At 43.3% G+C, this 24,020-nt stretch overlaps 1 long non-coding RNA gene across 1 annotated transcript in view; it reads left to right on the top strand.

Annotated features, from left to right (window-relative positions):
- Window positions 1-3,049: 3,049 nt before the first annotated feature.
- Window positions 3,050-24,020, top strand: part of LOC147237955 (uncharacterized) — a 52,975-nt gene continuing 32,004 nt past the window's right edge. Inside the window, exon 1 of the long non-coding RNA XR_015106913.1 lies at window positions 3,050-3,567. This is a non-coding gene — a long non-coding RNA (uncharacterized LOC147237955). The remainder of the gene's footprint in view (window positions 3,568-24,020) is intronic.

Here is a 24,020-nt window from a genome sequence, read left to right as displayed (position 1 = left end):
GTTACGGCCTTCTTTGGTCACAAACAGCCGCGCTCTGAGTCAATTTAATGTCCGCAAGGCGTCAATTTAACGTCCGAAATTAGTCAATTCAACATTCGGGAGACTGATTTAACGACAGAAAAGCGGTAATTTAACATCGGATCGGTGCCGAACTTTACATCTTAAACGAGAATGAAAAAACCAGGGTGATGTTGGAAGAGCACGTCCGGTCGAACAAAGTCCCAATGTCAGCAGACGATAAAATGCCATGTTGGATGGCCACTTCCATTTGGATGATTAGAAATCTTTGGATATTGATTAGCTTGCGACACAATTAAAAAAGCGTTACCTGCAGCCGCTGCCGTCCGTCAATGAATTCAGTGGATGCTATTAAAAAGCTCGGACACCGACGTAACAACCTGCGTTTAATTGAATACCAAGAAACTTTCTGGGCCCTGCTGGGACTATTTTCTAATCATACATTGCATGTGTAAAATATTGATACAGAGATTTTCCACATCATTTCCACATCAAACGCCTTACTTAGAAATCACAGCACATCAACATGGAGCTTTGAAATGGTTTGTTTTAATTAAACAGTCATAAACTCTTCCTCTTTGCCGGTTCTAAGCTAACGGCTAGGCGATAACCGGGTCAACCCAAGAGTGGCTGTCCAGTAATTGGAAGGTTTGATCCCGAGATCCTCGCGAGACTCTTCGCAAATGTCCTTGAGCAAGATACTAAAACCCGAACTGTTGAAGATGCCATCACCTTCACACGAGCGTGCGCGAATGTGTCGCGCAGCTCTCCCTGTCGCCATCACGTTAATGTGTGCGGGAATGTGTGAAAGTGACAGTGCTATAAAAGGGTATTAGAGGTCGGTAGACTAGAAAAGGGTTACATAAATGCAGCCCATTTAACATTTGCCATTCATTTTCCGATAAATCACCGCAGACCTTCTAACTCTTCTATCAGGGATTCGCCAATGTCAATTAAATTAGAGTTTTTGGCACCTGCCATTTCATTTTCTGGTGGCTCGCATTATAATAACTCTGCTTATTCAACAAATCCTGAGGCACAGTCCCATGTCGCCGCTGCCAGATTTTTATCCATGCACCTCCACAAAAAAAAAAAAAAAAAGACTACCCTGGCTCGAGGACACCGACTCATTTGTTTTTGATATAACGGGTTGTGTTGCCTTAACATAAAGCTCAACACAACTGCAACCCCTTTATTTGAAAATGGTGCTTGACACAGACACAGGAAAGAGTGATGGTTGTTTTTCTTGCCCAGTGACTGCTTGGAACAGAAGTGAAAGGCGTCCCACAGCTCCAAAACCCTCTCTCACAGTCCTGGCCCACCCCTCTCTCCCTTATTCCTTCCCTCATCCCTTCTCTCTCTCTCTCTCTCACAGTCTCCTTCTGCTCTCCACTGCTTATCGCCTTGCATTGCCAACAAATCCGTCAAGAAGTCTTCTCATTCAAGCATTGTTTATTGAAATCGAATAAGCCACTCCTCGTTGACAAAAAGATGCGTCAGGACAAAGGTTTCAGGCTTCAACCCCCGTATCTCCCCCAATGATGTCTTTCGTCTCTTTCCTCTCACCATCTTGCTCGTGCTCTATCCCTCGCTCACTCAGTGCATGTGTGTGTGTGTGTGTGTGTGTGTGTGTTCAAAGGAGTACTGAACCCATACATAAGTTGAAAGTCTCCGTTTGTTCACATTATCATTTGTTTGTGGTGTTTTGGTTGCTCCCCCGAACATACAAGTGTCTCTGTGTATATACTGGTTCTCCATTTCGTGCACGTGCGTGTGTGCATGTGTGCATGCATGACACGGAGCTGCAGTTCACGGCTCAGTTGGAACGGGGTGAATCTGAGCAGAGCAGACAAGCAGCTCCACCGGGAATATTAACATGATGACACAGGTTTGTTTCCAACCTACAAATTTGTATTAGTATACACGCGTATGTGTACAAACACACACACACACGAACAAACACACACAGACAAAAAATATTTTTGAGCCATTACCGCGTGCGAGTGTGTGCGTGCACGCCAACTGGCACCACACCTCTCTCTACCATCAATACCTCAACAGTTTGAATGATTCACTCTGAAAGGTGCCAAAGCACAACCGTCATCAATCATACATACACACACTTTCAGGCACACACGTACATCAGACTCCGTTAGCACCCCCCCCCCCCCCCACACACACACACACACACTCTGGCGAGAACAGAGCTTAAAGAAAAAAAAAAAAGAAATCTTAGGCATCACTTTAAACCTACTGCTGGAGGGCTTGAGGCTTCAGTCCAATACGGAGGCAGAGCTACCAGATATTAAACATGCATGCGAAGGGCCTGCAGGCTCCCCAGTAAAGCTGTGAGCTGTGATCAGCCTGAACCTCAGTCTTGACCGCCGAACCCGACTTTAAGTTCAACCTAAGGCTGTTAAATGCCTTCGCCGACACCGGATATCAATACCGTTAATTGAGGTTTTTATTATTTATTTTTCTATATTTTATTCGACGGACGATTTGTTCATACCACCCATGCAACAGTTACATGCTCTTGCACGAACCCTTCGCCCCCCCAAGGCGACACTTAACAGCTGCACTTGCACCGGGTCAAACGCCGAAAATCCTTGTTAAAGCCCGACGTTTCAATCAACGCATGCAAACACTCATTAGATATCGTAAATTAAATTTTTGGCTGACGGTTGATGTTTTGCGAAGAAAAAGTTACCCCCCCCACCCCCATCACACACACATATGCGATATATCCAGATCATCCTCAATAATGAATGGTTTATCACAATCCTTACTACAGGTAAACGGGGAGCCCGCAAACACACACACACACGCACACACACACTCACTCACACACCACCCTTGCATACCTTGGTCACAAGAGGTTCAGTGTCCTCTAGGATGGAGATGAAGGGGATCTCCATGAAAGAGGAGAGGAACTCCACCTGGATCAGTTCCTCCCTGGAGCGAGGGAAGGCCAGCATCGCGGAAACCCCCCTGACCACCAGGTCCTGACAGGCGCTACGGGACAAAGACTCCGGGTCCCATCCTGCCGGCGACCGAGCCACCATCTCCAGGCTCAGGTTGTAGGGCAGCAGGGGGGTCGTCTGGGACGGAGTCGTGGCGGAATCCCCCCCTCCGCTGAGGTGCCGGAGGCTGGCCAGGGCGCGGTTGAGCGCGTTTTGTATCCGTGCCGGCTGGCGGGTCGGCAAGAGCGCGCCGAGGCGCACGGTGTGTCCGATCCGGGAGAGGATGTGGCAAGGCTGCGGGTGAAGGAAGCAGGGCTCCGGGGACGAGAGGACGGCGGAGAGGAGAAGCAGAAGCAGCGGTCGGGCGGAGAGGAAGGGGAGACGAGGTCTCCCGGGGGCGAAGCGGTGGGTCCAGAGTCCGGAGAGAGACACCATGCTGCAGCTCCGACACGCAACAGAGGAGGACTGGGCTCTGCTCGGCGGGAGATGGCATAGCTCCCTCTTTTCTCCCGGCTCCGCTGCTTCCACCTCGGACTTGATGCTCCTTCTTTCCTCCCGCTTCTGAGGACGCGCACCGTGCACGTAGGTTTGTGCGTTCCTCAAAGTTTTTTTTTTTTTTTTTTTCTCCTGTCAACAGTGAAAGACGCGCATCGGAGGGGAGGAGGAGAGATGAGCGCTCGGAGCGGGTCGCACCGCGTCTGGCGCTCTTTGCTGGGGGAAAGGCGCACCAGCTGTGTGTGTGTGTGTGTGTGTGTGTGTGTGTGTGTGTGTGTGTGCAACCGCCCGCCAATAATCCAACCTCTCACGGAGACTGCCTCCTGTTGAATTTTAATGAAAAACTCGTCGGGTAACATTTTCCTTCCCGCCTCTCCGGGGTCCCGGGGACTCTTCGCACGTAAATGTTTTCATTTCTTAGATGAGACCGGAAGCAATCACAGGATGTTTTCTTGTCCTCATAAAACGAAAGATTGACTATGCAAAACCCCGAAATGAGTTCTAAGCAGCGTTGAATGTCTTCATTTTTGTCGGAATATAGAGTTACCGTGCTCTGAATGAAATGCCAAGAAGTTTAAAAAAAAAAAAAAAAAAAAAAAAAAAAAAGACAATTGAATGCGTCACCCAAAATCGAATCATCTTATTCATAATACTCATTTTGAGAGAGAGTGCCCAGCTTTTAAACCGCCTTTCTGATGCCCCTCCTAGGTTGGCCGGCGTGAAGCCTAATGGCTCGCTGAAATCTCAATTTTCTGCCGAGATTTATCCCCACTTTTCTTCCTGGCGTCCAAGTAGAACATTATCCTTTGTGTAACCACATCTTTTCAGCACCACGGACAGAGCCAATGCAATAAAAAGAGATCTACTGTGCATACTAATTTGGTTTGATGCAAACGACAGGACTCAGTTCTCCCCTTCATTCGTTTTGCAGTCACTTCTCTGATGTAATTTCTTAACATTAGACCAGAATCTTCCGTAAATCTCTGTCCACCTTCTGAAGTGAGTCGTTGTTCCTCGCACCCCCCACCCAAAAATACTCTTATCCCCTGCTAATTTATTATAAGTCCAACTCCGGCATTGGTTGAAATGTGTACCCTTCTTCTGTTTCTCCCTCTCTCGGCTGTTTTAATACCAAAAAAAAAAAAAAAAAACAGTAGGCCATATCTGGCTTGACATGAAAAGGTTTAACAGGCGACACACACACACTCTCACACACACAGTTGTCACCACCCCCAACACACACACATTCTAGGGAACGTGTCATTTCACAGCCTGCTGAGTGACCTGGTGTGATACTGGTATGGTTTACTGAAAAAAACGGAGTCAGTCAGACCTAACATGTTTTCTTGCCTTTCCTCCTTCTCCACATGCTCCACTTGCTCGATATAGTGAGCAGATAAAGGGGGTGGAGGGAAGAACGCCAGGACAAAATGATAGAATAACAACGGCAGAGTTCTGAGTGTGTCCACGCGTGCGTGTTTGGCTTGTTCTGCTACAAATCCAGCAATATTAATCTTGCATAGCTCACAAGGCACATCTACTGTTAGAAGCTGGAGACGGATAAACTGTTTTTGAAAATATTCTACATGATGTTGAAGTGGGGGAAGCAAAGCGGCGCAGCGGTTAGCGCGTCCCACTCGCCGCAGGAGGCTCCACGTTCACCCCCGTGTCCGCGTGGGTTAAGTCCAGGTTGTTCGGATTCCTCCCATTGTCTGAAAACATGGCGCGGGATAAGCGGAGACGTCCGCGGAGGTTCTCAGTCATTCAGCTCGTGGTGATTTCCGGTCGAAATCTTCTCGTCTCGGCAGAAGGACTGGAGTTTCTTCACTTGAAGGCGTTTCACCCGTCGTCCGAGAGGCCGATTCGGATGAGGAACCGAAGAAGCCTCTCAGATGAGGGGTGAAATGTCTTCAAGTCCGGCTGCCGAGAAAAGAAGATTTCGACGATAACTGAGGACCCTAAAGTGTCAACGCGTGTGAGTGAACGTTTGCGTTTTTCTGTATGTAGCCAAGTGATCAACTGGTGACTGGTCCGAGAAGCTACATCCTGCATGTTACCCTGAGTGCAGAACAAGCGGTATAGATAATGAATACACAAATGAATGAATGCATTTTTTTTTTATTCCCTTTTTCGGTCATAGAAGCGACACCGTGTTTTGTAAAATCCACATTTGGGGTCATACCAGAATGCAGCGCCACGGGTGTATTTACTCCGTCACACATTTTATCCACGGAGAACAGGAATCCCATAATTCCTACATTATCCTCCCTTGAGTTGTATTTCAACACAAAAATTACCGGCAAAAAGGGTTTGTTGATGATGTTTAGTTACTGCCACGATAATGGTGGTTGCTGTTGTTGACTAGTGTGTATCTCACCATGTAGCAAGATTAGATGGTAAGTATAATTTCTGCAGTGAGTCTGCGTTGTATGATATCGAAGCACATCAGTGAGGTAGCTCAAAGTGCTGGAAACCAAATAACACAGCATTAGAGAGCAATCAGAATAAAACAATCGAAAGGCTGCAGGGTAAAAACAGTCAGAGCGGCACAGTTAAATAGGTTTGTTGTCGGCTTTCTTTGAATAAGACTGTTTTGAGTCTCGACCCCTCTGATAGCGTCTCCCACGAGTTTTGCAGGAGCAATTCCGTTTCATCATATTCAATTTTGATTTAACAAACTGCCAGAAGTCCAGTGGCGCCTGGAGTTGGACCTCTACAAGATTTCCGGTAGAAAATCGAACAGGTATCTCTGTTGACCGATGTGACTGAATTCTGAAGTTGATTTAGAGAGACCCCGTGACTAACGTTCTTATCCCCAAACTGGACGTGATGTACTTTTTCACACCCAGTCAAAATCCTGGCAAGAGATTTCTGGTTCCGGCGATTGCTATCTCAGACCTTTGAACTCGCGACAACCCCGCCGACATGAAATAAAAGCATTATTCTGTTTTTCCAGTTCTGACATTAATCTGGCCGAGGTGATATTTTCTTTGTGGCTCGTCCGATGCAGCCGCTGATATGTGGATCTGACTCCCGGATTACTCTTGTCATTTGATCTTTGATTGTAAAACCATAAAGTCTATTCACCGGCACCGCAAATGAGAAACTCGAAAAAAATAAAATAACCAACTCGTACAATATTTTGTCACCTAAATGATATTATCATCCGTTCCATACGAAGAGCCGGCGGAAGTAGTGATATTACCTGAATGTCAGAGGAAGCGCGGTGTGAAGAAACATACATGAGTCTACCTTTCATGCTTGAAGCTGCAGGTGAGCAAGTTTGCTCCGACTCTGCAGCCCCAGCATATGGATTCTGCAGATGAAATTCTCTATTTCACTGATTTTCTCCATATTTTGTATTAACGGTCCACAACAGCAGCGGCAGCATTTTATGTGCTTTTTTTAAAAAAAAAAGAAAAAAACCACCCTTAAGTTATTTGACAACTGTATTTAAAAGGTTATAATTCAATTTAAAACAGTGGATAGAAATCACAGCCTAAACATCCTCTGTATTGTGTAAGTCCTCAATCAAAGTAAAATACACCATCTGAGTTGAAAAAGCATGGTGTTCGTTTAGAATTACAAACTCAAGCCCACTTGGCAACCCATATTAGCTATTAGCAACGGGTCTAATGTCAGCCCGGTTTAGTTAATGACTCCTTAAATGCAATGAAAGGCTCAGCCCACTCTCTTTGCCAAGACATTCACGCTCCTCATTTAAATTGCTTTACAACACTCTTCTTCCTCAAGCATAATGCATATTTTTTGGGATAAAGCTGCCATTCGCCTGCTATTTCAGACCCACCCCAAACCCTCCCACGACACCCACCTCTGCGTATTGTAGTTTTCAAGGTCTGCATCAATACAGAAGAGGAAAACAAAAAGCTCTGTGGCATAATTAACTTTGTTTAATCAGCAGTTAAAGGACTTTCTAACTGACTTCACTACAGTTGAAGGACCACAACAATTTGCAAACCTATCTCTAAAGAAGCCCAGAGTTTCTCTCCAGGGATTTGAATGCCCAGAGTTGATCTGCATACTTGCGTAGGCATTGCTGTTGAAATGTATATGTGTATATATATAATATATATAAATGTATGTGTATAATGTATATATATATATATATATATATATATATATATATATATATATATATATATATATATATGGTTCGGTAGCGGTATGAATGGTACAGAAGTAATGCCATGGACTTAATCAAGTCACAGGTCTGCTGTACTTTGAACCAGCTCTTGGGACATGAGTTTAATAGCTTTCCAACAGAGCTGCTTGCATTAAATTGTTTATTGTTTTGAGAATTCGGGTTCCCCCCGCTGCAACTTTCCAAGGTCAACAGCATTAGCTTACTAGCCTGAAGTGTGACTGTGGACAGTGGTGATTTCTTAAAATGAAATCCCAGAAATGACAACGGTTGAATGACAATGCCAATGGCATATTAATATGGCTTAGCCGTGGGACGCTAACCGCCTTACATCCAGCCAGCCCCCCTGCTTCTACTCTACATGCTGCGTTTGACTTCATCAATGTCACTTTTGCTGTCATTGTTGCCAATTCTATTCAGTACCCTATGGGGGAGGCTTCCCTTTATGCCGCTCCTGCTTTTAGCTTTCCATATGCTTTCATGAAAGGGCAGAAAAGTTCTTGAATGCAACCTCGCCGCCAAGTTCATCTCTATCACTATAGCGGCGATGAAGTTTTTTTTATTTTTAACTTAAATAATTGGTGGGGCTGGGATACATCTTCATGCATATATGAAGGCTTGATGAATCAGACGATTTGGGAATTGACAGAAACCGGTGATGACAGAACTGACAGAAGACGTGTGGAAATGTAATTCATTTTTAGCACCATATCAAGCCACATTTTAATGGTACAATTACACCTAACAGCAGTATTTTCTGCACTATTTCAGCAGTTTGGAGCTCACTCAGGTTTGCATATGTTTGCAGACCCCCCAAATAACACGGGACATGTCCTTAGTTTGTCCCCAAAGGTTGTGTACAGGTGTCCCACATGCACACTTGATCAGTATTACCGTTTCCTATTAACAGTTTCTCCCCCATGGCCGTATTTGTTTTGATTATGTACATTGTAGGGGATTAATATGGAGAATAGGATTAAGCAGGCATCAGAAACCCAATTACAGTAGCCCTTCATCTGTGCTAGTGGGCCGTGTCTCTCTTCCGCTGTATGAGATCCCTTCTCTTGTTCGCTCATCACCTCCCGCCCTCTGTTCGTTCAACCCCTTCTTCTACCTGACCCCTATCTTTGCATTACAAACGTCCACGCTCCTACTCTTCCCCCTCCATCCTCTCCACTCCACTTGCTTTGTTTTGGTTCCTCCTGTTCCCGTTTTTGCAGATATTTTTTATTTTCTTTTCCCCAAATCCTACTCTCGCGCTCTTCTCGTATTTTCTGCCGCTCTTCGAGGTAAACAGCAAATTTGCTACGAGCCCCAAAATTCTGTATCCCATTAAAACCACATCAGTGATTCATCCCTGAACCAAAAATGCAATTACACTGCTAAAAGACCGCTGTAGAACACGGTGGTTCGGCCGCTGGGTGAGCCAACAACAACTGCCAGTTTTAGCGGGGGTGAACGCTCTGCTGTAGGGTTGGGGGTTGGATGCTCCAAGTCAGCGTCTACGCAGGTGTGCATCTCATTGTGAATCTGTATCCGTATGTGCGCAAATGTAATCCAAAATAATCTGGCAGTGCACACCATAGTAGCAGACAGAGGCTGCTCAAATGCCAGGGATCTGTGCGTTAGTATTCCTGGCACAGCTCAAAAAGGCACTAATATCACCTTTTAGCACAATGCTCAATAACAAGGAACAAGACAGCTGGGGAAAGACGGGGGGGATGAGAGGAGAAAAGAGAAAAAAAAGCAAGGAAAGGCAACTTGTCAAGTGTAGCATTGCTGGAAAGGCTTGTGAGGAACAAGAGGTGGTGGAGGAGTGCGGAGAAGTCGGACTGTTTATTGGAGATTTGGTGTCGGCATGGGCTGTGTCTTTAGCGTTAGAACAAATTAACAACATGAGTTCATTCCTCTCAATTCCTTTCACCCTCTGATGTACAAACACACTGGCCTGGAGAAAGAGAGGGACAGAGAGAGAGAGGAGAGAGAGAGAGACAACAAGGGAGACTTATCTGGGAGCAGCAGCAGCGCTAGCCGACGCGTGTGTCTTTGTGTCTTATAAGTGGGTATGTGTGTTTAAGTGTGCTATAGTGAGTGTGCGTGTGTGTCCAAATCACACGCTTCCACGAGTGTGTGTCTGTGTCACATCGTGCCGAGGCTTCCTTTTAGTGGATTGCAGCCACAGCGCTGGGAGACTTTATTGTTATCGGTATTCAAACATTAAAAAGATAAGTCAGTAAATAAATTGTTGGCTAAATGTGCACTTGATGAGCACATCACTCCGAGGTTGACAGTTCAGGTCTTAAAAAATGGAAGATGCGGCGCCGCTTTACGACTTTAATAAATTCAACTAATCCCCCATTTAATTTTTTGCCTGGTGGCATCATCACTTCATGATTTTAATTGTTGCTTTAGTGGTTCAGTTACGGCAATGCAAAAATATCCCTTCAGCCGGACTTCTATTTTTTTCATTTTGATTTTTTTTTTTTATTTGGCTTTTCATTTAGTTCATTTACTTATTCATCATCTCTTCAGCTTATCCTGGAGCCTATCCCATCTGTTATTGGGTGGGAGGCCAGTTCATCACGGGATATAGAAGCAAACTTTTTGCTCAATTCTTTCTATTAGCCTAGCCATTAGCCAAGCTATTAATCTGTGTGCAAAGATTTGGCAGAGGCACCTGTAGATTTTATCAGTCTTTTTTTTGATTCACATAAGAGAGTTTTCTTTTTAGCCCTAATTAACAGACTTTCTCAATGATACTGCTCAGCGGATCAGGAGCCGTGCTGTTTTTATACATTCGGCGTTGATGCTTAGCAGCCTAACCACCCTCTCTTGCCGCATGATGTAACTGTCTTGTTTTCTGCACGAAACTGCAGAGCTTGCTTTATTTTTTCAGTTACTTTGAGCAAAACGTGCTAACTTGTGCATCACGATATCGCAGTATCTGTATGATCGATTTATATATTTTTATGAACTGTTCTACGATCATATAAATAAACGGCAGGGCCAAAGCTAAAGAGACTTTCAGCACTCTTTTCACCGATCAAACTGCGGAGGGTTGAATTATTGTGTGTTTGAAACTTGGAAGCGTTCTCGAGATGGAGGTTTTTGTATTTGGAGATTATGAAAAATCGCCTTTGAGAAGTTTATGGGTAACGACTGCTCTATTAACTATGTCTCATTTTATAATGGTTATTTTTCTGTACAAAACAATAAAAAACAATAAAAAACAGTAGGCTTAATTGCAGACCTTAGAAATTAAATTCTAATTAAAATTGCTGCATTTTATTGGAAGAAGGAAAAAAAAACCCAACACCAATGGATTGTAGGATGATAACAAGCTCTAGTCACAAAAACAACTCGGGCAATGCTTTTCAGAATTCAAAAAAGTCACGAGGAAGGGTTTTTAACTATTGATTGTACAAATGAAATATTTTAAGTTAAGGAGACTAAAGTTTGGCGTCATGATTTCTTACCGATTTGTTTTTCAAATTAGGGTAAATGTTTCATGTTAATTGAGAACACATATACTGTCTTTCTGTTGACCTGACTGACCCATTGTGGTTTTTCCGGTGTTTCCGGAGAGAACCGCAGCAGATAAAGGAAATTAAGTTACATCGGTGTCCTTAGAAGACCTTGGGCACTCTAGAAAAAAAAAAAAAAAAGGACCAGAAAAACCCCACTCTGCTCTGCACAGACAGCTGTTGGCCGGAAAAAAAAAAAAAAGTCATTAAATACCTGAAACTAATCAAATTTTATTGATTTTATTCAACACCCATAAAGCTTAAGCTGTCAACTGCGCACCGTTAATTCTTCAAAACAAAAGTATCACTGCTAGCACGTCTCATTAGCGTCGTACCTGAGTGGAACAAAAAACCAACAACTTTCCCTCGGCAGTCCTGCGAACACGCAAGTGATATTTTTCATGATTGAATTCACAATCCCATTAAAATCCAAACTGCCAAGGTAGGTTTCGGGTAGAATATGAATTTGCGTTGCATGAATAGATATCAGCAGCAGAGAAGATGAATGGCGAGGTAGTAGTAGATTCAGTCGAGGACCATCTGTGTTGAGGGTCCGACCAAATACCGAGAGAGAGGAAAAAGAAAGAACCTTTCTCGCGGCATGGAGATTAAAACAACAGCGATCCGGTATGTGTGTGTTTCCATGCAACGCAGTGGGGGTCTCTATGCATATGGCAAAATTTTTTGCATGCGCATAAAAAACATGTTTGTGTATGTGTATCCGCTCCATCACCTCCCAATGAGACACTGAGGGGTTGCGCGGGTGACCGAGGTGAAGTGTTAATAATGACCTCCAGCGATCGTTCTGTTCAGCACGTCGGTGTGAAAACGAGGGGATGTACAGTCAAAACCCGAGCGAATAGCTATTTGCGTGGTTGCATGTTTGCACATGACTAATTAATATGCGCATTGACTGTACATAGCATGCATATTTGTATGGATTTCTTTCCATAACAACCTCATTTCTGGTTAAAAAAAAAGAAAAGTCGGCCCGGTAATGGTCTTTACTGTAAATCACACTGATCTTGTTAAAAACAACAGTCTCCTTTCAGAGGATTAGAAGGGCCTAATTTGCCTGCACTTTTTTACTCAAAGGGTCTCAATTGACATTCAGAGAGAAGGGACTCTGCTCTAATTAGGTTGGCTCACACATTCCAAGATCCAACCAATCAATGGTCCACTAATGGGCTGTCAGTCAAACGACAAGTCCTGGGACAGGTCAGGGTCACTGGAGGAATGCCTTAATTTCTCAACAGAATGGGACAAAATAGGCCAGATAGGAGTCTGGCCAATGGGGGTAATTATAGAAAATGATTATGTCCAATAGTTGGACACAATGCATAATGAGAACGATAGTGGGGAGGTCAAGCTGTGAGCTTTTTAATCATTTAAACTTTCCCAAGGTGGAAGTTAGAGTCTGCCCGCCGGCTCTATTTCTGTGTCTCATGCTTCTCGTAGTCCCTCTTGTTCTTCGGTTGTGACAGGATGTCCAAACAAAGGCTTGACACACTCGGCCAGCTTGTTCTCATCATAGGAAACGCTCAATATTAAGCGAATTTGAAGTCCTCTTTAAAGATTTTTAGCGTCTTGGAAAGTATGTCAGGGCATAGTAGCTGTCGCACACGGCAGAACAGGCAAATGCAGTTCTGTGAGAGCTTAATACATTAACGTCTTGAGGTTTGGCTCTGAAGACATTGCCAAATATATATTGCAAATTGATTAGAATGTCATGTTCCATTGCTATGTAAGAAGTTTTGCTCACTCAGCCTCATGTTTTGGTTCGTCAGTAATTCAACGCAGAGGTATGGGTACAAAAGTGACCTCGGGGCTGTTGACATTTCTCCCCACTTACTCAGTCACATGTTTACATCTCGAAATTCTCCTGATGATTCCGGTCATTGACGATCACGTGCTGTTCTGTTCAGAAAAAAAAATGGCTCATTACAAATCAAATATAAGATTCAATCGTGACATCTACGATGGAGATTGAATTACAATATCGATTAGCGCACAAATGTCAGAACTCCAGGTATTTGACTTTTCACGATTGCGTTTTTTTTTCGTCTGATGCGCCTTTGTAACGAATGACTTGTTCGGCGCGTCTCTTGACCCTAATCCTGACGTCAGGGCTTTCATTCCCCCGGTGAATAAACAGGGCGGTATGAGGAAACATAGGGCAGGCAAAACTATCAACAACTTTGTGCGATGCATCAATCCAGCACGAAAAATCAAATAAAGTCTGCATCAGGCCAGTAGAGGATTTAGAGAATCAAAGCAGCGGGGACTTTTTAATGGATTCTGACAGAGGGGCAATATAATTCTGATGCCACTTAATGACCTACATAAGCTAATGAAATCATCAACCAGCATGTTTGCCATTTCTGTGTCGTACATTTAAAACCGTGTGCTCGTGCCGGCTTCCTTGGAGTATCAGATAATATGAAATTATGCTCAGGCGGAGACCAGGGCTCAACTAATAGCCTTGTGTATAAAACAACATTTGCTATTTATACCACTGCATGTTTCATACGGCCATAAGTTATCAACCGACAGCCGCAGACACAACTGCTTCGATTGGTGCGCAAACGCAGCGGTTGGATTTATCAGAGAACAGCGTGCACAAAAGCGTGGATAGAGTCAATACCAAATGAAACTGAGTGCACAAGCTGATCTTCCAACAGTTTACCCTGAGGATTGTCTTTCAAATGAGCACAAAAACATGCCTGGACCGTTAAGTACATTTGCCTCAATGAACACGCAATACAGGGCGTTTCTATTCTCATGTGCATGATCCTTAACAGGGAAAATGCAAATCCGTTCATTTAGCGCACATATCGGGAGCCACGAAAACCTTTAAGAAATTACGATGCTTGTGACCGCGTGTGTTTGGAACACAACATTTAAAATGAAACACGGTAGCGGTGCAGATGGCGCATCTTGGTAAGGAGATATTAACATGGCGCGAGAACAAACACAGTAAAAAGAAAAAAAAATGTTTTACTCAATAATAAACCTGTCATTTTTGACCATATCTTAGCATGTCTTTCCTCATCATATAAATAGCATCAGTACGTGTGGCTCCCCCATAACATTGACATCAATTTGCATATTTCCATATTCCATTAACTCTTCAAGTGCCATAGGATTGAATTTCATTTGCTGCTGTTGGTCAAATTAGAGTTGGGACCTCACCGTCCATGGCTGACAACAACCGTGCAAAACACAACTCACATTTGAATACTGCAGGCTTAACCATGTTTGCACCTGTTGGCACTTCCATAATTTGAAGTGAGCATGCAATTTTCTATTTTTCTATATTGGATCTGAGTAAATCAGACCTTATAATGAACTGTAGCCAGCAGCTAAAGCGCTGTGCTGTGGGTAAACCTCATTCCCTGAGATGTGCCGGTGACAGATGTTTGCGCTCGTGATTTTTTTTTTTTTTTTTTTTTGCTTCCGTGCCAGCACATCAGCCTCACATCATCTGGACCCCGCAGTGTTTATATCGCAGGTTAGGTAGATACGTCACCTCTGTCTCTCTCTCTCGCCCTCACCTCCCGATACGAATGTGACGCTGAGATCCTTGAGGTGTAAGGTGATGCTTTTCACTTCAAATCGTAGTCGTCCTCCTGGTTTCCAGCGAGACTGGGTAAGCCAAAACACAAACATTTGTAATTTATTTGAAAAATTGCGTATTTCAGTTCAGGGGGATGTTGGAGCCAAAATGTAGAAATAAATGTAGAAAAAATAAAAATGACTGCTGCACTCAAAGCATTTCATTTCCATTTATCTGTTTCTCCCTGCATAGCAGTGAGGAGAAACAAATGCATGACTTTAGGGGGAAAAGTAAGTGACAAGTTGGTTGTTTAGCCAAAATGCTCATTGTTACAAATGCAAAGACACTATTTGAGAAAACTGTGATCCCTTATCTCCTCTTTTTAACTCAATTGAAACTTTTGGAGTCACATGTTGCGGCAGATGATATATAAAGCTTACATTTCACTACTGTGCATTTATCCTCTTAAGCGCAAAATGTGAGAACAAGATACAGACAGAGCAGCCACGGGAAAGAGGAGTGACAAGCCACTTTACCCCGGTACTTGCATAATGAGGTTCATGAGAAATGCGATCTTAATTCAGAGTAGCTCAAAAGCTGCAGGACTATCAGCATGACGTGGAAATGGCCGATTCACTTAGCCAGGTTTAATTTACGTCTGATAATTACAGCGGGGTTTTAAAAAATGAAATGCTATGATGGATGCTTCTCAGCTATCATGCAGAATTGATGAAATAAACAGAGAAAACTTACGGGATATCAATTTCCACTTGCTCCGCTTGAATACTTTGGGTCTAAAGTTCCAAGCATATTAAAAAAAAAGATTAAAAAAAAAAAGTTTGAATTTTTCGCATTATGTGTCTTAATGTGAGGCTAATTCGTCTGTTATCGCCATGTTACTGGTTGCATCATCACGCTCAAGTCTTTGATCCGCGATATTTGCCCATTTCAAAACAATCTGCACTGATTGATCGAACTAATAGTTAAGCTTTGACCGTGGAGGATTCGGCTATTTGGATCCTTGGGATTAAAATGAAGACAAAAATCAGGCAAATTCTTGATCACTGAGGTAATCTTTGTGCGAGTGTGTTCGTGATGTTTTTTTTTTTAGTGCATTTTAGCATTGAAAAACAAGAGTTAAACTGTGGGGTGAGTTGTTCTTTGCTCACAGGCTGAGTTTTAGAACTTTGCTTGTTATGACGCAGGTCGGAGTCAAATCCTGACTAGGCATTCGGTCGTAATTCCCGGGGTCGGGAGCTACAATGCAAATAAATACAAGTCTTTGGCGGGTCGCCGCAAGTGTAGCGACATCCTGTCTGTTTATATATACAGTATGTGTGCGTGTTGACTCGTTTACATTTCATGCTCAAGGGGTGTGTGGGTTAATGACATTTATTGTTAATTTCCATGGGTAAAAGATTAACAGTACAACCCATCTGCTTTTTCTTCCTCTGCAGTTTTCATAGCCGCAGAGAAATTATCGTTTCCAATACCTTCCCTCCGAGATAGAAAATCGGGCAGAGCGGCGCTACGGATGCAGCCGGCGTCGAACGACGCCAGATCGGTTTCTCCACGCTCTCCTCGGAAGGGAGGAGGTGCAGGATCTGGTTACAGTAGACTGTCATGGTGAAGAAGATGTACATGTTGAGTTCCACAGGTTAATGTCCCCCTGGCTAACGGTGAGCTGTGATAATAGGAAGGAGCAGTAGCCATTACTCCCATTGTCATAGGGAAGGCTGCCCCGTGCTGAGCTTGCAGGGGCTATATGCAAGGGATTACATTAATATATATAGGCCACTATGCCTTTGCCAAGTGCTCTCAGCGTGTCTGGAGTGGGAGAGAGGAAGAGGAGAAAAGGGCAAAGCAGGAGCACCGGGCCAGCTGGGTAATAATGAGACAACCACTATGAGGCTAATATAAGCTAATCTGTGTCTTCTATGATCTATTCCAATCTAATCAGCCTCTTTCCCATGTAGGCCATTTATCACTGTATTAACATGGGACCGGCTAATGAAGTTGGTGACAGAAAGGCTACCGTTCTAACTAAGACTGGTCGAATGTAATTATGTGTTCAGAAACACCCGCTCCGTCCACCTCTACCTTTCCATTACCTCATTTAACCTCCTTCTCCTCCTTTGTCCCCTCCTCGACGTTCGACATTCATCCGTACCTGCGATTCCTTCTGGTCCACGTTCATATTTTATTGTTATTTTATTGTACAGCTATACATGCTATAGAGAATTGTCTCACACTGTTGCCCCCAATCACAGTTTCTCATGTTTTAATTGAGATGAATTGATTTTTTGGGACGCTTGTGAGCCATACCGCGCTGGCGTATTATTACAAAGGGATGCATCAAGCATGTTGTTAAAGAGCGGGGTAAATTAGCGCAAATCTTTTTTTCTGTCGTGCGCATCTAAAACCAGATCGCGGCTCCCTGCTGAGCTGTTTGAATGCAAGCCTATGAATAAATGGCAGGTTGTGTTTATTCATATAAAAATAAAGAAAAATATTAGAGTGTCAGCACACAGAGGGACGTGTGCATACGCAGCGTTAGCACCAGTGATATGAATGGACGGGATGAGATACATTGTTCAAATACAAAAACAGTCTTTTCCACTTACATGGACATGGCGACTTACAATGCAATGCTCGTTTTAAAAAAAACTTTTTATCTCAGATTTCATGAATTCAAAGTGTTTTAGCAAAGTTATGCCCACGGTTGTGATATAAAAGGTGTAGCTTTGTTATTGCTCACTCTCATCGCTGCCTAAATAACAATCTTGCCTTTATGAGTTTCCAGACGGTGGGTTGTGTGATTTCAGATTCGAGACCGCGAGTAGAGCGATGATGACGATTGTTGCGGGGACTCGGAGCAGAGCGGCGTTTAGTGCTTCTGCCTCGCAGCAAGAAGGTCTCTGGTTTGATCACGACTGCGTGGAGTCTCCATGTTCTCCTCACCGCAGTCCAAAAACAAGCAGTGGGTACACTGGGGACCCTTTATTGCCCAAACCTGTGAGTGATGAAGCGAATGTTTCATGTCTACTTGACGTGTGAATGAAAGAGTGAACGGATGTATGTCTCTATATCAGGGTCGGGCAAACTTTTTGACTTGTGTGCTGAAATGGTTTCTAGAATTTGAGAAACAGATGGATGGGGTTTTTGTGTGAACTAATATAAGTGATATAGATAGAATGGAAGTACATGTAAAATCCAACGAGTGGAAGGATTTGGATGTTTTTCCATAGTTTTGTTGTGGCTATTTTCAGGATGGATCCAAGGATATTGATCAGTTAAACTGGATCTGCGACCACCTTTGCTGGTGTTTGTTGGTTGAACCAAACACGGTTATGTGCCATCCTGTGGAAGCTTACAAACATGGCTAATCACTAATTTGACGGTCAGCATAAAACTTGTTTCAATACTCGACTCTTTAATCGTGGTTTGTTGTGAAAAAATTTTGCAGCCTGCAAACTAGTTCTGGTGTTGACCGCGCACTAGCATGGTTTGCGTGCTTTGTGGCAAAGTGACGGCTGACATTGTATTCTTTGAAAATATCAGTTTCTTGCCTTATCAGATATACACCCGTTGATCAAACTTCAATTAAAAAAAATAAATAAATTGTCTAGTCCTCATTAAACACTCGGCACCCACTGTCCTCTCTCTGCTTCCTTGATCCGCTCATTTTTACAGAAGGATTAAAAGAGCAAAGCTAAAACAAATATCAGTGTGTGTGAGGAATGCGAGCATCCTGTAAAATGTCAAGTTTGTTGGGCCGGGTTAAAAAGCCTAACGGGCCATATATGGCCCACGGGCCATAGTTTGCCCATTCCTGCCCTATATGATGTGTAAATGAGGAGGTGAATAGCTGGCTGTCTATATTATGTGTGATTCTTTCCATTTGTGGCTCTGTGATCAACTGGAAACCAGTAAAGGATGAACCCCTATTATTGCTCGGTGAAAGCTGGGATTGGCTTCAGGCTCCGTGCAACCCTGAGAGCAGGACGTGCATTAAGGATATTGAAAGAACTTAATGTAAACTGTTGTTTATATAAAAACCGTGGGGTGGTGCATACTTAAATCTCTCCTTCCACAAATCCCAATGGGATACAAGAAAGAATACTTCAAGTCAGGGGTGTCAAACTCATTTTCAGGGAGGGCCACATCAGCATAATAGTTGCTCTCAAAGGGCTACATGTAACAGTAATATTATAAATGTAACCAAATGTAATGTAAAATAACTACTCTTAAAAGTTACATAACTGAATGTATTACTCATTCAAATCCAAAAGTGTTACGTGTGCTTTTGTATAGATGTAAAAAAAAAAAAAAAACGTTTAGTCCATCACTCAATGATCAAACTATCCGAGTGAATGAAGAAAAATATCATTTTATATGAATATCATTGTGTTGTTTTTTCTGGAAGGCTAACTTTAGGATATTTAGTTCTGTGTTTGGGGTGAAAAATGCCAACATAGATTGTACTCTTTGACAACTGACGCTGCCTCATAACACAAAAGACATACCGTTTTTTTTTCTCCTTGAAGCACAAACACATATACGCCTTCCCATCTTTCTTGAATCCGCCCTCCATCTGCATCAACTTTTCTCTTCCTGGTCATTTAGGGATCATTTGTATTTGCAACCATAAAAACCTATCTTTAACCTAAAAAAAAAAAACCAAAAACTGTGCAATATTTCATTTCACTGTGCAATATTCAGAAACTGCAATATTTCATCTCATAACAGCTACACTGTGCAATATTTCATCTCATCTCATAAGAGCTACACTACAATTTTCACTACAATTTTTCCCTTCTATCATACTATTGTGCATTCCTTACCTCACTTGTTACTAAGACACTTATAGTTTTATCACTGTTTACTAAGACACTTTATAGTTTCACTGAGACAGTTTATAGTTTATTTTTATTTCTAATTCTGCCTTTTCTTTTATTATTTATTACTGTTATATTTTCTGTAACTCTGGCACAGCAATTCCCTTCGGGATTAATAAAGTTGTTCTTATTCTTATTCTTATTTCTCAATTCCACATGTTGAGAATCAAATTGATGCGAATACACTGCAATCTGATGGCGGGGTGCCGCAACTTTACGGGTAATGTGATTGGTATAAGTTGTGGGAAATGTAGTGTATGTAGTGTATGTAATGCACACGTTTGACTTTTATTTTAAGACAATCAGACGTTTTAAGATGTTCTCACGGGCCACATTAAATAAATGTGGCGGGCCACATTTGGCCCGCGGGCCTTGAGTTTGACACTTGCTCTAAGTTAAGTTGTTGCGGTTGCTTTTCCTGAATCGCCTCTATCCCGTTTGTGAATGCGGGTTGAAGAGTCCATCAAAAGTCAGAAACACGGGTTGTCCTTTGTTAATTTTTAATCAGCTGCCAATGAAAAAAAAAAAAGAAAAGAACCTAGCAGGCCTCACCTGAAAGGAGTCTCTGAGACGGGGGCTGGTAGAGAGTTTCACAGTGCGTGAGCAAGCACTTATTTTTTAACCGTGATGGACAAGGAGCAGGCTGGAGCACATGGTCGGCGCTCGCCGCGCTGCAGGGGACGACCGAGGCAACGAAGTGTGTCAAGGTCAACGATCTTCGGAGTTTAACCTTTCTTGTCAGTGAAATCTTAGCAAGTGCTGTGACCAAGAGGCAGTCGGTTAACCCTCCGAGCTAATCCAACCAAATCCCCTTCATAACATCGATAAACCTTTTTTTTCCACGGCGATTCTTTGGACAATTCATTTTGCCGTCACCCGCAGGAGGAATTTGTAGTTGTTTTACTTTGGATATTATCGCGTGACATTTTCCTGTCGCTTTAGCCGAAGTCCTCGCTCGCTTCAGCCGCGCTGACACGGGCAATTACGCCGTAAAGCTTGATTGCCGGGTCACTCTTTGTCTCGTTTAATCACCCACTCGCTCAAACGCTTACTCTCTATCTTTGTCACTTCTTTTCCTCATCCTCTCCCACCTCGTTCCTTCTTTCAACGGCTCACATGGCCATTCTAACCTTTTTCCCTCAGTTTCTTTGCTTAACTTTCTTCATTTGTAATCCCCCTGGCCAATCCTCTTTTAGCGCATGGCCCCCCCCACACACACACTCCTTTTCTTTTTTAATAGAATCGCACAATTGACTGGACTTTGCGTCTCCTCTCTCCTCACCTTGCCTCCTCTTCCCTATTCTCCACCAATTTCCTCTATATTCATCCTCCATCTGCGCTTTTTTTTTTTTTTTTTTCCCGCCTCGCCTTCACCCGGGACCGTCTCTGGCTTCTGTTTGAACTTCTTTCTTTGCCTCAAACGCTCTCTCCAGCTCTTCCCTCCACACTTCCTTTTGTCCCTCTGTGATGCTGTTACGACTCACTTCCTCTAATGATACACTATTTCGTTCACTTCGCCATCTTTTATTTTTTTTTCTTTCCTTTCCCGTCTTTTCCACCGGCTCGCTCCCCCTACAGCCTCCCTTCGCCTCGCATCCATTATTTTCCCCTCTACCACCATCTCTCTGTACGTCCCCCTCTCTCTCCTCCTTTTATATTTCTCAATGTCTCTCGTCTTCAGCCGTTCAATCTGAGCGAGGGCTCTATTGATTCCTTCAGTGATGATATTACCCAAGGACAACCACAGGGCAGAAAAATCTCTTTAACTTACCTATGTGCATGCGTGTGTGTGTTTGCATACGCGTGCTTGTGTGAAATCTCAAAGTCTTTGCTTTAATTCTCTCCTCGTGTGAAAAATTTAATTCATCCAATTAAAATCCTTGTTTTATCCGCCTTAAAAATCCCATCATGTGTGTATCGTTTCATCCCGAGTGCACCGCGGGCTTGCGCTGTGCGGGTTATATGTTTTCGTTTTCACCGGCCGCCCGGAACGAGTGCACGGAGAGAAAAAACATTGTCGGCGGGTTTTGTGAGATGTGGCCATATTCGGCCCTCGCCGGCTTCATGGAGAGACATCAGAAGCAGCCGGTATGGGTTTGTGATAATTCCATGTTTTTCTCCAGGAGCCTGGAAAGCCTTCCAAACCGCAGGTTTCCACAACAGGTGGTCCACTGTTGTCAGATATGCAGATGCTTCTTAAGTTGCCAGATTTCAAGCGTGAGCTTCCTACCACCAGGCAACTTGCAAAATTTGAAATGACACAACTATAGCAACACACAACCATTCACTCACACCATCAGCACACTTGTTTTTTCTGTGTGTGTGTGTGTGTGTGTGTGTGTGTGTGTACATTTATTTCACTTCCTTGACATTTTGAGCCGCATAGCAGATCATTTAATTTACTGAAAATGTACCTTCGCCCGTGGAAACGCCGTGCCTGCAGCTATCTCACACTGGATAGCTACGAGGAAGTAATTTGTTTTGGTTACAGTATTTCCTGTAAGTACAGCGGTGGTGCAGAGAGCATCATAAATATGTCTCCCCCCATTCATCTGTATCCATTCCCATGGGCTGTGTCAGTTATTCTCAGTCAGTTATTCAAGGGGGAGCTGGAGAATATCTCTCCGTAAACCTCCGAACACTCCGATAACACTCGGCTAATACGCCGCACGAGCCCGAATGAATTCATTTAAAATCTAAACACAACAAACCGAACAACGTAGAACATAAAGTACTGTGATTTGTGATACAAAGTGGGAATAATTATTCGCATGAGCGGCCCGGTGATCGGTGCTAGCTACCAAATATCTCACGTTACCTTTCAAAACGCCACCCTGCACCGCGATCATTTCATTTTCTGACCCAAATCGACCGCCTCAAATGATAACAATTGTATCCATAGTCGATCAGCCGGGAACGACCACACACACCCACACACACACATGCACGCGCGGTTTCCTCCATGACACGGGGTGTGCTTTTCATTTGTTTTTCAAAGCAGCTGGGTGAAAGTGAAGTCAGGATCACTGCGAGGATCACCAAGCAGTTCATTCGATACGGCTGCCTCACTTGTGCGGTCATGTAGTGACGGGAAACAAGACAGGCCCTACATCACAATTAAGTCAGTTCCTCTCCCTGCTAAGAAAGCCAGACAGTTTCAAGCAGAAATGCTATATTTCATTCTTATTGTGGGGATTGCTTAAAAAAAAAACACTTCTGAAGTTTCGATCTTTCTTTCTTTTCAACCAACTTGAGATGTACTTATTGTTGATCGTCTTTAAAATCCTTTCATTTGTGCTGTTGCATCTCTACATGATGAGGTGCAATTGTTTCTAATTGAAAATGTCTGATTAGCATAGTCAGCTAACGGATTCAAATGCTTTTCACTTGGACTGGTAATAGAGCAGCATTAAAAAAAAAGCAAATGTTACTGACCGAGTTAGTTAGTGCGCTCAAGTACCGACAGCGGTGCTGAAATGGTAATGACTCCGCTAGCAACGATTTCACTGGATTATTATCTGACAGTCTTCCTGCTCGGCCGCGGCTGTGGAGTCCCCATCAATAAAAGAAGTCAGCGGTGCGCCCCAGATCCTGCAGTCGCAGACGGATCCTGCTGCTCTGCAGCTTCTCTCTTTCCGTCAGCTGGCAGGAGAAACCGAGGAACAGCGGCAGAGGCTGGTGCAGCAATGAAGCAAAATTCTCCTCGTTGCCTGCCAATGAGCCGCTGGTCCTGAGCAGACTGCAACATTGGACAGCTAGCGAGCCACAAAAAAACACGACTGCCCCAATCACCTCTGTGCTTCTGCAGAAAGCCGCCTTCTGCCAGCATGTCGCTGTTTGACACAGTGGGAGTAGCCTGTTTTTTGGGTTGGTTGTTTTTTTTTTTTTTGCAAGGTTGACACAGCACCCTGACCACCTGGTGCATAATTTTAAGGCTTACATGGAGGTTCACGCTCTTGTTGTCATGTCTTGTTGATTTAATGAATTGCGTCTTACACACAAGTTTCATAACCATCCACCCCTCATCAGTGTGCATTCTTGAATACATAACAAACAAGAAACACAGTGCTACCAACACCCAGGATCGCCTCCCACAGGTAAACAAGCACAGAGCGCTTCACTGCCAGCCAGCCAAACATAAATCATTCACCAAAAAATAATTATGACTTAATTAAAATGTAATAGTATCAAGCTGGTGGCTGTGCAAGGTTGATTCTGCAGACATCGGCTTTTCAACATTGTCACAATAGGTGGTATGTAATATCAAAATATAAACATGCTGACTGTTATATCATGATATATCTATTATATAAATGCAGAGCGATTTTGTACCAACAATTTGCAAAATGTTGTAAATTGATTTTATATATATATATATATGTAAACTTAAAAAAAATCAAATAA

This window comes from Fistularia commersonii, chromosome 1 (assembly GCF_037954325.1).
Source record: "Fistularia commersonii isolate RoL2024-O1a breed Wild chromosome 1, RoL_Fcom_v1.0, whole genome shotgun sequence".
NCBI lineage: Eukaryota > Metazoa > Chordata > Actinopteri > Syngnathiformes > Fistulariidae > Fistularia > Fistularia commersonii.
Note: the sequence above shows the minus strand (reverse complement) of the source record. Positions and strands in the feature narration are given on the sequence as shown.